This window comes from Rhipicephalus sanguineus, chromosome 1 (assembly GCF_013339695.2).
Source record: "Rhipicephalus sanguineus isolate Rsan-2018 chromosome 1, BIME_Rsan_1.4, whole genome shotgun sequence".
In the NCBI taxonomy this organism is placed as follows: Eukaryota; Metazoa; Arthropoda; class Arachnida; order Ixodida; family Ixodidae; genus Rhipicephalus; species Rhipicephalus sanguineus.
Genome location: NC_051176.1, coordinates 89,753,594 through 89,769,017, shown reverse-complemented (window position 1 = coordinate 89,769,017; position 15,424 = coordinate 89,753,594). Strand labels below are relative to the sequence as shown.

The window sequence follows — 15,424 nt, the reverse complement described above, 5'->3', positions numbered from 1 at the left end:
AGTACTGCAATATAGGAAACCCAACAAATATTTATTTTCTTCCAAATAGTTTCGGTTGGCGGCCCAGCCTCCTTCGGAGGATGTAAGTGGTGAAATTACATGACACAACCACCAGCAGATGGCCGTCCAGTTTGGGGGCCAAACGCAGAATAAAAAATTGGAGGATGCCGCGAGGAAAGGAACGTCTGTGCGAGTAACATTGGCCGTTTAAAACTATCCTCTAACGGAGTTCAGTGGTGGCCGTGTGACAGGGGTGTAACCCATCACCCTAGCCGCTAAGCTACCACATCGGGTCGAAAGCAGGAATATCGCAAGAATTGTAACCATGCATGCACTGACGTAGTTGCGATTGGCTCATTTTTTTTATTTTGTGTAATCGCCTTCACAGACGCACTTCAGCCACAAGACTCCACCGCAGTGCCCTCTGATGGGCTTTGTCTTGTTTTTGTTGTAGCACTCCACAATGCATAGGTCCGTCTCGAAAGGGCAACCTGCCAGAAGGTAGGAAAAAAAAAAGAGATCTTTTTTAAAGTATACCGCCCAACCAACACGCATGTCGCGAACATCGCGCGCTGGCGATAGTGTCTCCTAGGTGTCAAACGGCTGCATGGCGGGAAAATAGTCCAAATATCAAATAGAAGATCTCGCGCACTTTCTCTCTAGGGAGCGGCGTGTCGAGAGAGGGTGAAGCTAACACAAACAAATGTGCCGTTTTTTTTTTTCTAAAAGAGCCAAGTCCACTTTAACTGAAACAGAAAAACGCAGTTTTTTGCTACTGACAATATGGTCGGGCCTGCTCCAACAATTTTTTGGCAGTGTGCTCATGTCATCAGAATACCTTAACTTTATATTGCGGCTAAAATCTACATAGCCCACTATCGTCGGTATTCAGGAGTGAAATTTGGATTTGGCTCTTGTAGATTGGGACATTTCATTTGGGCTTGAATTAGCTCGCGAAAAAGGTATAAATCGCAGCGAATGAACAATGTAGCAATATTTTGCGTAAAAATTAACACCATCCATGAGCTTCCGTTGGTGCCGTCCTTTGTTGCATGGTTTAATGACGATGACTAGACTTGCAGAGCCAGTGGTCCTTCTATAGGTAAAAGGCGCACCATTCTGGACTGTCGGCAGCGTTTTCCTGTTCTTGGCATCTATATCGAAGGCCTTCAAAAAATGCTTCAGCTCTTTTGCTTCTTCTTAGCTCGTTTTATGCCGCGCCGTTTCGGATCACTTCTTCTTGAAGGAATAGATCTATGCCCAATACCTTCATGTCAGTTGTCTTCTATATCATATATACCTTCTTGGAGCGAAAGAAGGAGATGATACTGCAGCGCTAAACTCGAAAAGAAACATTAAAGGGCAGTGTTGGACCTCTAAGCCTTCCAACTGCGGCGCGGTTAACATCGAGCCAAAAACACGTCTTGCAAGATGAACCGCTTTAATGGAACTAGAAAAAAAAGAAAAGAAGAGGGCGAGCCAGCGCTGCCACGTGAGCACGCGTCAGCTCGTGAGGAGCATCCATAATGATGATGTTTGGTCATCTGTACGAATGACGAAGACAAGGAAGTCACAACAGTCTCCCGCGCCGACAGATGACGTTAGTTGGCTTCCAACGGGTAAAGTAGCTGTACGGGCCGCTTCACAACAGAGCCGTCGGGCAAGCATAAAGAGCAGGTCCTGACAATGCTGTCGCGTCCGCTGATCAGTTCCTCTATGCGGGCCAAACTCCACAGTTGCCTTGGAAGCTGTTTATCCCCGAGTAGAACTACGTTGCCTTTCTTCAAAGAGTCATTTCTTTTGGCTTGGTTGGATGTAAAGTTCCTGAGTTCATTAAGGTACTCTTTATACCAACGAGACCAAAATGCTTTCAAATCATCTTCTCGCTTGCTCCAAAGTTTCTTCAGTGCATCGTTGGTAGACTCGGTGTTGATTTTCAGTTCGTAATGTGGTAGCGTTGTCAGTCTCCTTCCAACGAGAAAATCTGCTGCAGATAGGGGGTATGGTTCATCCACGTCGTTGAACACGTAAGTCAAAGGTCGAGAATTCACCACGGCCTCCACTTCTGTTAGTAGAGTAACTAACTCTGTCCGACTGACAAGCCTTCGCCCAAGCATCTTCTTCAAGCAGGTTTTTACAGAACGAACGAGTCTTTCGTAGAACCCGCCCCACCAAGGAGCGCTCGGGCAAATGAATTTCCATTGGATCTTCGAGGAGGAAAAGAAGGCGAGTACGTCGGGGTGTCTTATCGTTCGCCAAAGCTTCTGTAGGTCCTTGGACGCTTTGACGAATGTTCGTGCGTTGTCGCTGTAGATAGTGTGACAGAGACCCCGCCGTGATACGAATCTCCGTAGGGCGCAAAGAAAATTCACTGTGGTCAAGTCTTCAACCAGTTCCAAGTGAACAGCTCTTGTCACCGCGCACGTAAAAAGAGCGATGTAGGAGCGCTCGTGGGGATGCCCTTTGATGTATAGTGGCCCCGCAAAGTCAACTCCACTCACGAGGAACGGAGGGGCTTGAGTAGCACGATCCTGAGGCATACAAGGTGAAGATTGCTCAACAGGTTTACTCTGTAGGCGTTGGCAGATGACACACCGTCTTATCGTTTTCTTCACAGACTGTCGTGCTTGAAGAATCCAAAATCGTTCTCGAACTTGAGTCAGAGTGTCTCGAACTCCCCCGTGGAAGACCTTTGCGTGAGCATGATTGATTATCAGCTTACTGAGGTGTGAGTCTTTTGGTAGGAGGATGGGATGGCGAGAACTGTACGAGTCGTCAGCCCTGGGAGCTTTTCCTTGTATCCGAAGAAGCCCGTTTTCGTCTATGAACAGTCTAAAATGTTCAAGTGGACTTTGTAAAGGGAGCGGTTTCTTGCTCGCGACACAGTCTGCTTCTTTACCAAAGTGAGATCTCTGTTCCTCTCGAAGCAAATAGCACTCCGCTTGCTGAATTTCCTCAGCAGACAGCTCCTCAGACCTATCATTTTCCTTCTTCAACCTTTTGGCATAACGGAAGACCCATGCCGTTACTCTTAAAAGTTTGGTGAGGCTGCTGAATCGTTCAATTTCAATCAGCGATGGCAGCAATGGTCTCGTATTAACAGCATGGGTACTGACCTTTAGTTCTGTCTCAGCTGCCTCGAGCTTTCCGTTTTCGATGTCAATCCTTCCCCCGTACACAGGCCAGCACGTATCAGACATTGCAAGCCATCTAGGTCCAAACCACCACAACTGCGACTGGCTCAGTTTGAGTGCAGACAAGCCTCGAGTGAGCAAATCGGCGGGGTTTTCTTTTCCAGGACAAAATCGCCATCTGGTATACTCAGTCAAAGTTCTGATTTCTTGCGTCCGGTTCCGCACAAACTCCTTCCAGGTAACGGGATCCCTGTTAATCCAGCAAAGTGTAATCTGGGAATCGGACCAAAAAGTTGCTTCACCAATACCAAGGTCGCAATTCTTCACGACGTAGGCGTACATTCGGGCTGCAAGCAACGCTGCCATCAATTCCAGCCTCGCTAGTGTGACCGTCTTAACGGCGCAACTCTGGTCTTTGCCATCAGTAGCATAGTCCGGACGGTGCCACTGTAATCGGCCGTACGAAGGTAGGCTGCAGCCCCGTATGCCGACTCGCTTGCATCAGAAAAGATGTGGAGTGCTGCCTTTTGGTACGGGCCTTCTCCGCCGGCTGCTAGGAACCTTGGAATACTGAGGTCACTAAGCATGGTTACCTCCTTGCTCCATTTTAGCCAGACAGCAGACAATTTGGGTGGCAATGTCTCATCCCAGTCGAGGTTTTCCTTCCATAGATCTTGTAAGAAGATTTTCGCCCGTACTAAGAAAGGTGAAAGAAACCCCAAAGGGTCGTAGATCCTTGCAACAGCCTGAAGCACAAAGCGTTTTGTAATCCGATGCTCCTGTATGAACTGGAGGATATCCTGGGGCTTGAACGAAAAGGTATCCGTCTTCTTGTTCCAATGAAGTCCCAGTACTTTCAGAGGTCCAGAAGGTGAGCAAAGAGATTTTTCTTGTGAAGTGATTCCTTGTTCGAAGGCGGCAGATACTAGAGGATCGTTGCTGGCCCACTTGCGAATGTTCATGGAAGCTTGCCTGAAGATCTCAATAATTTCTTTGTGCATCTGGATAGCTTCTTCAGCTGTGTCGGCTCCAATCAGAAGATCGTCCATATATATGGAGCTTTGCAATCGTCGAGCTGTCACAGGATAGAGGGTTTCTACGGACCTGAAGTGGTGTTTCAAAGTAGCAGTCAGTAAGAAAGGACTTGAAGTAGCTCCGAAGGGCACTCTAGTCATTCTCCAAACTTCTATTTCCGGCATTGGGCTGTTCACTTGTGGGGAAGTTTTGAACCGCAAAAAGCGGAGCGCATCTCTGTCTGGTTCTCTCAGGCCAATCTGTAGGAACGCCTTCTCGACATCGGCATTCATCGCTACCTTGTAGCGTCGGAAACGAAGCAGTAGGGTCACTACGTCAGGATTTAGATTTGGGCCAGCTTCCAGGTTATCATTCAAGGACTTTGAACCAGATTCGTGAGAGGATGCGTCGAATACGATGCGTACCTTCGTAGTAGATCGGTCCTCTCGTATTACAGCTCGATGTGGCATATAATACAGGGGTCCAAGTGGATGCTCTTCTGTTTCCGGTACTCTTTCAGCAGATCCTTCATCGAGGTACAGTCTAATAGTCTCATCGTATCTTTTCAAGAGCTCGCTGTCCTTGTTAAGTTTCTTCATCAAACTATGCAGACGTTTGGTTGCAACTGCATAGTTATCTGCCAGGTCAACCCTTTCCTTCCACGGTAGCGCGACTTCGTACCGATTGTCTTTCTTCTTGATGTTGTTCTCGAAGTTTTCCAGCACTGAATCGGCGACCTTCGTTTCTTCGTGTTCGGCCTTGATCCCGATACTTTCAAGATCCCAAAACCGAGTCAGAAGTTTCGAGATGTCTTGCTCTGTCACCGTGGCTCTAAGGACTACGACACTGGCACTCTGTATTACGTTGGTTGTAGCAGACAACGGCCCGTGAACAGTCCATCCCAGTCTTGTCTCGACAGCTTTCAGCTTTTCGTGCACAGGCTTCACGGTACCAGTTACTAGATCCCAATAATAGTCTGAACCAATGAGGACCGCAATCTGTTTGTCTTCAACTCCTTGCAGAGAGAGAGCTTGCGTATCCAACTGCATCTTGTTCATTTCTCTCAAAACGTTTTCTTCTGGTACTGGAATGCATTCACTGCATATTGTGTCCACCACCAGCGCATCGATTGAAATCGGAATTTTCTCTTTCGCAGGGAGAATCGATACTCGCACCCTCTGCATGGTTTTCCGCGCGTTTTCACCACCGAACACGCCTACGGTCAACTTCTCCTCTTCTATTACTTCGCAACCAAGTCTTTGGGAAGCTTTCGCCGTAATGAAGCTCCGCTGACTTCCGCCATCGAAAAGGACTCGGTAGCGACCAGATGTTTTGGTTCCTGATATGGTGGCCGTCAGAGTCTGCAGCATTACGACTGAGCTTGGCTGCTTGGAGATTAGATTTACCGATGCAGATAGCACCTTCTCCTTGTCGCTTCTGATCTCTTCCGATGCGCAGACGGATGTAGCGTGCCTTCTCGCACACTTTCCACATTTCAGCCGGCTTCTGCAATCTTTCGCCAAATGGCCCTGCTTTAGACAACGGAAGCATCTTCCTGCTTTGGTAAGCTTCTCCTTTTTGAGCGAGAGGCTGATCTCCTTTTTATCACAAACTTCAGCAGAATGCTTTTCGGAACGGCAAAACAGGCACTTCTGCGGACCAATAGCTGAGCTTTGTAGAGCAGCTGTCGTGGAAACGTCTCGTGGATGGCTGGGCTTTAATCCTCCTTTCTCTGGTGTGCGACGACTTCTGTGTATCTCTTGTTCGGCCACAGCTTCCCGACAAGTCAGTTGAAGGTCGAAGAATTCCAAAAGCATTTGAAGCTCGTTATCTTCTGTATTCGAAGAAGCTGCAGCTGATGATGATGCCTTGCGCGCCTCATGAAACCGATGTACCATGTCAGTCGGGAGAACTCTTAGCAGGATTTCTCGCAGCATGGTGCAATAAGTTGTCGAGTTCGTGCCAAGCGCCTTGAGGCTTCGAATATGAACCTGTACTTTGTCGTACAGTTTCCTCAGCTGATGGACGTCTGCTGATGATGACACCGGTTTGAGATCCAGCAAACCTTGTAGATGATCTTGAACGATGATCTGTTCATCTCCAAAACGCTTCTTTAAAATTTCAATGGCGTCTGCATAGCACTCTTCCGTAGCTTGCAATCCCGATATAGCTGAGGCGGCTGCTCCGGTCACCAGACTGCTCAAGTAGTTGAACTTGTCAGCTGTGCTCAGCTCGCTGTTGTCGTGAACTGCTGATGTAAACTGGGTCCAAAATCGCGGCCACTGTCTGCGGTTCCCGTCAAATTTTAGGAGTTCTAGCTGCGGAAGCTTGCTCTTGCCGGAAGGTAACGGGTGAACGTTAGTAGGGCGTGGGGTTTGAGGCGACAGACATTCATTCAGTTTGACGCGTAGGTTCGCTGTCAGGGTAACAACCTTGTCACGGTATTTTCCAGCGTCTAACGTCTCGCTGTCTAACAGGTCGTCTGGCGTCTCTTCAAAAATCGCCTCATCAACTTTTTCTATCTGTCCGTAAAAGGAGCTGATTCGATCGAGGAGTACACTTACAGTAGCTTTCGTGACCTCTCGATTCTCTCGCAAGTTGCCTTCCGCCTCGGCCAACAGGACATCGAGTTGAGACCGCAGGCTTTTGCGTCTTCTAAGCTGTCGTTCCATTCTGTCGCACGCAGTCGGGGAATCTCGCCGAGGTCGCAGGCGCCGCGTCTTCTTAGCTGTCGCGGCTCCGTGCGTCGATGATGTCAGCGGTGTCTAAAGGTCCCGGGTTTTCGGCACCATGTGTTGGACCTCTAAGCCTTCCAACTGCGGCGCGGTTAACATCGAGCCAAAAACACGTCTTGCAAGATGAACCGCTTTAATGGAACTAGAAAAAAAAGAAAAGAAGAGGGCGAGCCAGCGCTGCCACGTGAGCACGCGTCAGCTCGTGAGGAGCATCCATAATGATGATGTTTGGTCATCTGTACGAATGACGAAGACAAGGAAGTCACAACAGGCAGGAAGGAGTAGGAATGTCGGCCTCTGACTCTTTATATTCGAGTTTTGTCGTACAACATGATGTCCATCAGTGAGTGCCAGCTCGCCCAAGAAAAGCTAACTGTGGAGCAAAGACACGGTAGCAAAGCAACTGGGACACAAATGAAAGAGATTGGATGCGGCCACGTTGGTTGTTTCTCGTCACGATTGTTGACGCAGCGATGGTTTAATGGGTCTGGCTCAGTTTGGTTCAAGGAGATGCAGGATTTGGCTCATTGTTGCCTTTCTGAGTTCACGTTACAACGAGGAATGGCCCCATTTTAATTACAGTTGTTTTAAAAGTGAAAGATAATTAGGCGCGCTTTACGCTCCCGTGAAATTTAGCCCAGTTTCGGTTTCTTGATTTGGCTCTTTTAGAAAAAAAAAACGCCACAAATGCTCTCGGCAAGACGCACTGCTTGCGGGCTATACGTCACAGACGACAGCACGTGACTTAGGTTAATCATCCAGTGCGGGACACGCAACTCCATCACCGAAGATGCGCCGCGGCGCGTTTCCGTGTCTGAAAGAGCGCAATAACAGAACTTCCGGTCTCCGCATCACGCGGGAGAATCGTGTGACCTGAGCAGAAACATCACGAATGGCGTCATTCTACCGTCGTAAAACTTGAATGAACGGGATGGTTCTGCCTGACGTTGCATAAAAGTATCGCTATTTTGACAATGTCAGTGGTTGGCTCGTGTCACTGTCACGCTGTGCCGCTTCGCGGTTCCCGCATATTCGCCGTCACTACCACCACCACCACATGACGTGCTGCTTTACCAATGACGCCATAAGTGGCGTTTCTGCTCAGGACACGCGACTGTCCCTTATGCGACGGCTACAGGAAGTTCTGCTGCTGCGTTCTTTAGGATACGGAAACACGCTGCACCGCGATGTGAATTGTAAGATAAGCAAAAAATCCCGCAGATCCCACGCACCGTGGGAATCGATGTAATGCGAAGCAGCCAGCAGAGAGCTGCATACATCGCATTGTTTGTCATTGAGGCAAATGAAGGCATTCATATCATGACATGTACTTCATTATCGCATGTTTGTCATACGTGCATGCATGTACAATATGGTATATAGCATGCTAATGAAACGTATGTACTGGTCTATAGAATGCACGACCTGTCATTGATCTGCGTCACACGCTCCTGTCATGCCATACCAATTTTGATATACAGGGCGTCCAAACTGTCTCGCAGCACGATTTAAAAAAAGAGGAACGGCGTTACGCAAAACAAACGTAGTTTATATTGTTCCTAGCACATTGGAGCAGCCACTACTATTTTTTTTTTTCGTTAACGAGGTTTAATTAGTGAGTCATAATTATATTTGTAACTTTACAAGTACTCAACTAATTGCCAAAGTGTCAAATGAGGCATATGTAGGTATGTTCAAATGTCATCTAACTGCGCTATTTTCAACAACGTACTAACTGCACGCTCATTTTTTCCGGTTAGTAAAGAAAGCCCGCGAAATCTAAAAAGTGACATGTGACTTAGTTGGATACAACTTAAGAAGCCCGGCGAGTTCCCGCCCAGACGACGGAAGCGCGGCAACCGATCACCTCCGCGGTTAAAGAAATAGTCCCGCTCATGCACGCGGCAACGTTCTCCAAATCCGTGGTCGCCGGCCGTCCGGCTCATGACGTCAGTCTAGAGTGCGCGCCCATTGGTGCAGTGTTGTGTGCATCCGCCTTTGAGGAGGAAATGCCGCGGACTTCTAAAGTTGTATCCGACTATAGACTGTTGCGCACATCGGCGAGCTGCGCCCTCAAACAGGCTCAATGTGAGGTAGCCAGTACAAAGGGAAAAGAAAAATGGATCGCCCTATCTGCCATTCCCCGGCCGAAGAAACGCGCCGCTTTGGTCTTACAGAGTCAGGACGTAGTCGGAACAGCGCTCCTGCCGCGTTATGAATGAGAACAGTCGGCCGCGAGATGTGGATAATGATAGTAGCGTAAAATACAGTGGAAGGAATCCCTGCAAGATTGCGACGCATGTTGGCGCCCGACCTGTAATTTGCCAAAATCTGAAACGCTGTCTCTGGCAACGGACAATAGGTTGATTTCAGCATGCTTATTTGAGAGCGCTGCTTTCTTTTGCGGGTGTGAGCGTATTCGCGTGTTATTTTTCATATTTAGCGAATTTCTTTATTAGCTGGAGAAAATGAGCACACAGTTAGTACGTTGTTGAAAATAGCGCAGTTAGACGTCATTTTAACATGCCTACATATGCCTCATTGGCATTCTGATAATTACGTGAGTACTTGTCGAGTTATCAGTACAATTATTACTAATTAATTAAACCTCATTAACGAAAAAAGCTAGTGGTGGCTACTCCAGTCTACTGGGAATAAAATGTACTAGGTTCGCTTCGCGTATCGCTGTTCCTCTTTTTTGAAATCATGCTGCGTGATAGTTGTGACGCCCTGTATACACATGTAGTTAACAAAAAAGCCGGAAGCGCACCAGGACAGTGTCATGTAAACCATGCCGTAACAAAACATGCATGTCATGATGTGCATGCTAGGGCCTGTCATTTATGTTCCTCATACACTCATGTCACGCCATAGGAATTTTGGTATGTATCCAGGGGATGAAACGACCGCGACAGCACCAAGACCGGGGCATGTAAGTCATGCCGTTACATGCATGTCATGATTTTCATGTTATGACCTGTCATTAATATTCGTCATGCAGTCATGTCTTGCCATATCAATTTTGGTATACATCCTCTTAACGAAACGGCCACGAGAGCACAAAGTCGTAGATAGATAGATAGATAGATAGATAGATAGATAGATAGATAGATAGATAGATAGATAGATAGATAGATAGATAGATAGATACGCTTAAAGTGGCAGAAGTTCGCTAAGAAAGCTTCGCATGTAAAAGAGGGAGGTGAGTTGACCACGTGAACATGACGCGACTGTACCTCGACTGCGGTATACATGGGCAAAGGCAGGAAATGATGGCCATTTGTGAATGCTTGTCGAGGAAAGTGGTGAAAAGTGACGCAGTGAAGCTGCTCCGGTGGCACGGCAAGAGGACAGTCAAATTGCGTCTTAATTCCTCCATTAAAGAACAGATTTGAAAACTGAGTTCGGCAAAATGCCTTAGAACCTTGAATGTTTAAAGCGAATTAAAATATACAAGGCCTTCTTGGAGGCCCTTCTAAGGGGCACCCTCTAACGTTCGATTGAACACATTAAATAAATGTATCTGTATACTCGTGCTTGTTTGCAAATGTCGCATAAAAACTTAAATAAATAAGCCTAAATAAATTATTGCTCGATTAAAGTATCTGACCTTTCTACATTGCCTAGAGTATATTCTAGGCAATGTACCTTTTCCTTCTTCAGACGGCCACCACTTTTGTGCACATTGCGGCGCTCATATTTCGTTATAGACGTCACGACCAAGCAGTGTCGGATAAAGTGCCGGCCGAAATAAAAGAAAAGCCCTCCCGACTGACTATATAGAATGTGCTGTGTGGTGTGTATACCGTTGCCTCCGAGATTGCGGCGTATAATAACTCACCCAGAAGCCATTCAAATGTTGAAGTTGACCGCGCACCATTTTCAACGGGCTGACTAAGACCCGCAACATGAATAGACCGCTACTGTATTTCCCTGTCGTATTATGCAGCATCGGCGTAACCCGAAACACGTTACATTTTAAAGCGATTCCATTAAAGGGGCCCTGCAACGCTTTTCGAGCATGCTCAAAAAGCGCTGCCGATCGGTAGTCGAGGCTCCCGAGAACACGCGAGCCAAATATTATAGCGATGCGCACGGCCTGGAATTTACAATAAATTCTCAAAGTCAGCTGAAAATCGCTCCCTCTTCTCTCGACAAATGATGTATTAGTCCGCAAAATATGACGCGATTGTCGGCAGTTCCACCATTGGCTGATGTTAAATCACGATAACACCCTCATTATTACTTTCGTTGCTAATTTTGAGTTCAATAAGTAGATAATATGTATGTTTATATTATGTTATCGCGTTAAAAACACCGAACAAACATTAATATTAGCACTTCCGGTCTCACCGACAGCTCGTCTGCTCGTAGTTGCGTGGTTCCGTTTTCTTCGCCATGCGCAGTGCCGAAAACGTGAATATTTCTGTGCTTTTGACCATCGCCGGTTGCCGTTGAGAGTGGCAGCCGTTCGAGTGTTGCCTCGTCAGCTGAGAACTGCATCGTCGGCACGTTCTCACGACCGACCGAGGCACGGGCGCAGCGTGTCTCCGATAACAATGCTGGCGTCCGGTAATGGCGGCGCTTCGGGGTCGTCTGCCAGTGCCGTCTTACGAGGCGGTGTATCGGAGTATGGGCCGAAACCGATCTCAGCTGTCATTCGTTCCAAACGAGCGCGCACGTTTGCTTCCATGGTTGGCAGAGCGATGAAAACACTACGGCGTTCGAGGTGCACACCCAACATTACCAAACCGACGCGCAGTTTTCAAGCACGCGCGATACACAGCGCGATCGACTCCGCTCGACGAGAACGACGCAAGCCGACCGGAAGTGGCGGCACAGACCACGTGGTTGCGCCGAGACGCCAGAGAGAAAAAAATGAAAAAAATGCCGCCGGCGCTGACGTCGCCTCCTCGCACCTCCTCCCTCCCTCCCTCCCCTCACGCCGCGCGCAGCTTTCCGCGCGCTCGCTGCGTTGAGTTGAGAGAGAAAGCTGCGGAACGTGATCTCTATAATTTGGTAACACCACTTAGACTTGACGGATTCGAAAAATTTTAAGTGCGAATGCACTTTATAAGCGACCCTGAATCCGCCGTCCCATAGCAACGGCGCGAGCAGCGGAGAGGAGCGTCTGTAGCAACGGCGCAGCGACGTCACGCCCCACGTGACTGCGCGCGCTCCGCCCTCCGCTCCGTGGCCACCGTGGCTGCGCGCGCCCCGCGCATTGCCTGTGGTGATGAAGGCCGGCGGCGAGACGCCGAACGAAAGCGTGCGAAGCGAGCCGAGCACCCCGAAGCCGATCTGGCGCGGGGACGCGCGATGCGTGAGCGAGCGCGGGCCCTCGAATTCGATCGGCCGGACGCGCGCTTCAAGCGAGACTTCCTGGACCGCAGCTTCGGATATAGCTGCGCGGTGTGCGATCGACTGTGGTTCGACACAACCTGAGCCCCATCTCGGGCGTGCGCAACGCCGCCAACAAGTTGAACCGTTGAACGCGTTGCGGCTTCTTTCGAACGAGTTCGGAAGACAGATCATCATCATCAGTAAAAGTGCCTTGCACTTAAAAACGGCCAGACCTCCGTGGGTGGGCTGGCGCGTGCTCTCTCGCTGCCGTCTCCTTCGCTCGGCTCTGCAGTAGTGATGCAGAACTATCGATGGTACTATCGATACTATCGATAGCTGAGTCACTATCGAACTATCGATGGTAAAAGATACTATCGATAGCGCTATCGATAGTAAGTACTATCGATAGTTAAAGATCAACAGCGCGAACTCAACGCAGAATAAACTTGGTTTCCCGCGCGCGTGGTACATAGTGAAGCCAGATGAGCAGGCTGAAGGGCAAGAAAGTTGACATGCTTGTGTTCTTCACCAGAGTGCTTCGCTGACACATGATCATAAAGTCAAACTGTTCAGCTGTAGCGGAAACGAAGCTGTTGCATGGGTTGAACTGCGCTGCTTCAGTTTTATATTGCATTTTATGATTTCAAAGTAAAAAAAATGATCAAGGACAAAGTTTGGCAACTGTAAGATGTAACTCGTTGCTTTTAAATATGAATTTATTGATGGACATATGCCGCCATTTTCACTGTGCAAATAATATCTCTCGCCAAAAATTTGCCCATAAATAAGGCCAAGCTGATAGCAGGCTATCGCGAATATTTTGGCAATTTGGCCAGCCAGCAACAGCATCGTTATTCGCACCACTATGCATAGTTTGTCACGTGGTTGTGACGGTGAAGAATGCTGCAGCAAGACTGGAAAATACGAAGTTCTTTATTTTGTCAAACTTGTGCCCAGAAAATCAAAACTCCGAATACAAGCGATACACGCAGCGCTCTGATAGTGGCGAAAACAGTCGCCGGCCGTCGAGTAACCTGATAATCGGTAGAACGCTTCGTCTTTTATACATCAGTCATCAAACCTTCCAGCCTTATCGCTGGTGCTCGCGTAAGCTCTCGAATAATTTTGAATATTCGCGTCCGGCGCGTAATCTTAAGATGTCCAACAATCGCGAAGCTTCTCTAACATTGCGGCGCGGTCTTCGTCAAACGCTGCTGTCTGTGGGTGAAACCCGAATACATCCAAACAAAGAAATAAACACGCGTGGCAGTAATATCGCTAGCAATATTACCGATGGTACTACCGATTCGACTATCGGTGGTTTATAGATAGTTCTACTATCGATAGTTTGTTTACACTATCGATAGTTTCAAAGAAACTATCGATACTATCGATAGTCAATTTATCGATAGTTCTGCATCACTACTCTGCAGTTTAGTCGCCCCCCCCCCCCCCCTCATAGCATCACCCCGTGCTTCGCACTTCCTCATACTCCCCTTCGGGGAAATGCGGGTTTTTTTTGCGGCATATGGCTCGTGAAGAGTCATACGTCAATAATGGGACTATTCCAATATAACAAAGAAAGGTGTTGCAGGGCCCCTTTAAGGGCAATTTCGCAGCCGTTTGCGTGGCTGCGAAGGCCGGTGTGCCTGGTGTCCATCAGTAACGCAACAAGTATCAAAGTCAAAAATTTAAATGCAGCGCAGTGCAGCGCAATAACGTTTCGTTATTGCGCTGTATTGCGCCGCCTTATGCGCGTTTATTGCTTATTTACCCGCCGCGTTGGCTAGTGGTTATGGTGGTCTAGTGGAAATGGTACTCGACTTGTGACCCAAAGGTCGCAGGATCCAATTCCGGTCGCGGAAGTCGCATTTAGATGGAGATGAAATGCCAGAGGTCACTCTACTTAGATTTAGGTGCACGTTAAAGAACCCCAGGTGGTCGAAATTTCCGGAGCCCTCCACTACGGCGTCTCTCATAATCATATCGTGGTTTTGGGACGTAGAACCCCAGCATTTATTATTATTATTATTATTATTATTATTATTATTATTATTATTATTATTATTATTATTATTATTATTGTTATTATTATTATTATTATTATTATTATTATTATTATTATTATTGCTCATTTGCACTACCGAAGACTTGGCTGGTAGAGAAGCAGGCTCGAGAAAATGCTAAGCTTACTGAATAATAGGTGCTGTCTACACATTAGGGCCAATAATTCCCGAGAGAAAATACCTTGCGACTTTCTTTTTTTTTTCTGCAATTCTCCTTGTATTGCATTCCTTGCGTGCATATGAGGTATCCGAATTAATGTGCAAATAAATATACAAAGTAAACAACGCTTACGCATCGGTGTCGCCAAGAAAGAATTCAACGGAAGCGAGGATGACAGTACGGCCTGGCTGACAGACACGCTCACTCACGTGAGAAATTGACGGCGAGCGGGCTCTCTGCGTTGATGTAGACGTCAACATCAACTTTGGGCAGCGGAATAACTTCGTCCACCTTCTCCCCTATTTTCAGCTCCTTCAGTCGGTCTAAGACTTTCTTGAGGTCCTCTACGATTGTCCCCGAGGCCAGACATCCTGGGCAGCAGCAGTGCGCCCGCCGCGGTACATCAGAAAATGCCTCGCTCAAAAGACCTCGTACATGCTGCAAAACGTCAACAAAATTGCCGCGAACATGATTTCTACCTACACTGTGGCTTATTCTGCACGCTCAAGTACGCGGCAGCTGAAGTGGCAACAAGGAACGCGTAATTAGAGACAGTCCGAAAAACGACAAGTACGCGTGCTCAAAGATTAATTCTCTAAGCCATGTCACAGCCTTGCGGGGCGAATGCGATCGCAAGAAAGTGCAGAAAGTTTGTAACACATTTTTTTAAAAGGTATGTACGTACATGTGGTCCCAACTACCGTGCACTGAGATTTAAAAAAAAAAAGAAAGAAATTAGCCCAGCTTGCACTAGGTCGCGCAAGGCTGGGTCACAGCAGAGCTGGTGGGCACCTAGCTGGTCTTGGCTTGGCTACGCTTTTACCTTCCCACCTGTCTCTTTCCCACCCCTTGCTATACTATGCTATACATGGCTATGCTAGCTCTCTTTTTTTAATCTTTTTTTTTTAGTCTGTGTCTTTCTGTCTCTTTCTCTCGATGTCTCTTTGTTTCTCTGTCTTTCTATCTTTTTCT

At 47.7% G+C, this 15,424-nt stretch overlaps 1 long non-coding RNA gene across 1 annotated transcript; it reads right to left on the bottom strand.

Annotated features, from left to right (window-relative positions):
• Positions 1 to 339: 339 nt before the first annotated feature.
• On the bottom strand, positions 340 to 14,852 carry LOC119393780 (uncharacterized). Its single transcript, XR_005183999.2, has 2 exons — positions 14,662 to 14,852; positions 340 to 491 (listed from the first exon to the last, which is right to left on the bottom strand). It is a non-coding gene; the product is annotated as an uncharacterized LOC119393780 (long non-coding RNA).
• Between the last annotated feature and the right edge of the window lie 572 nt (positions 14,853 to 15,424).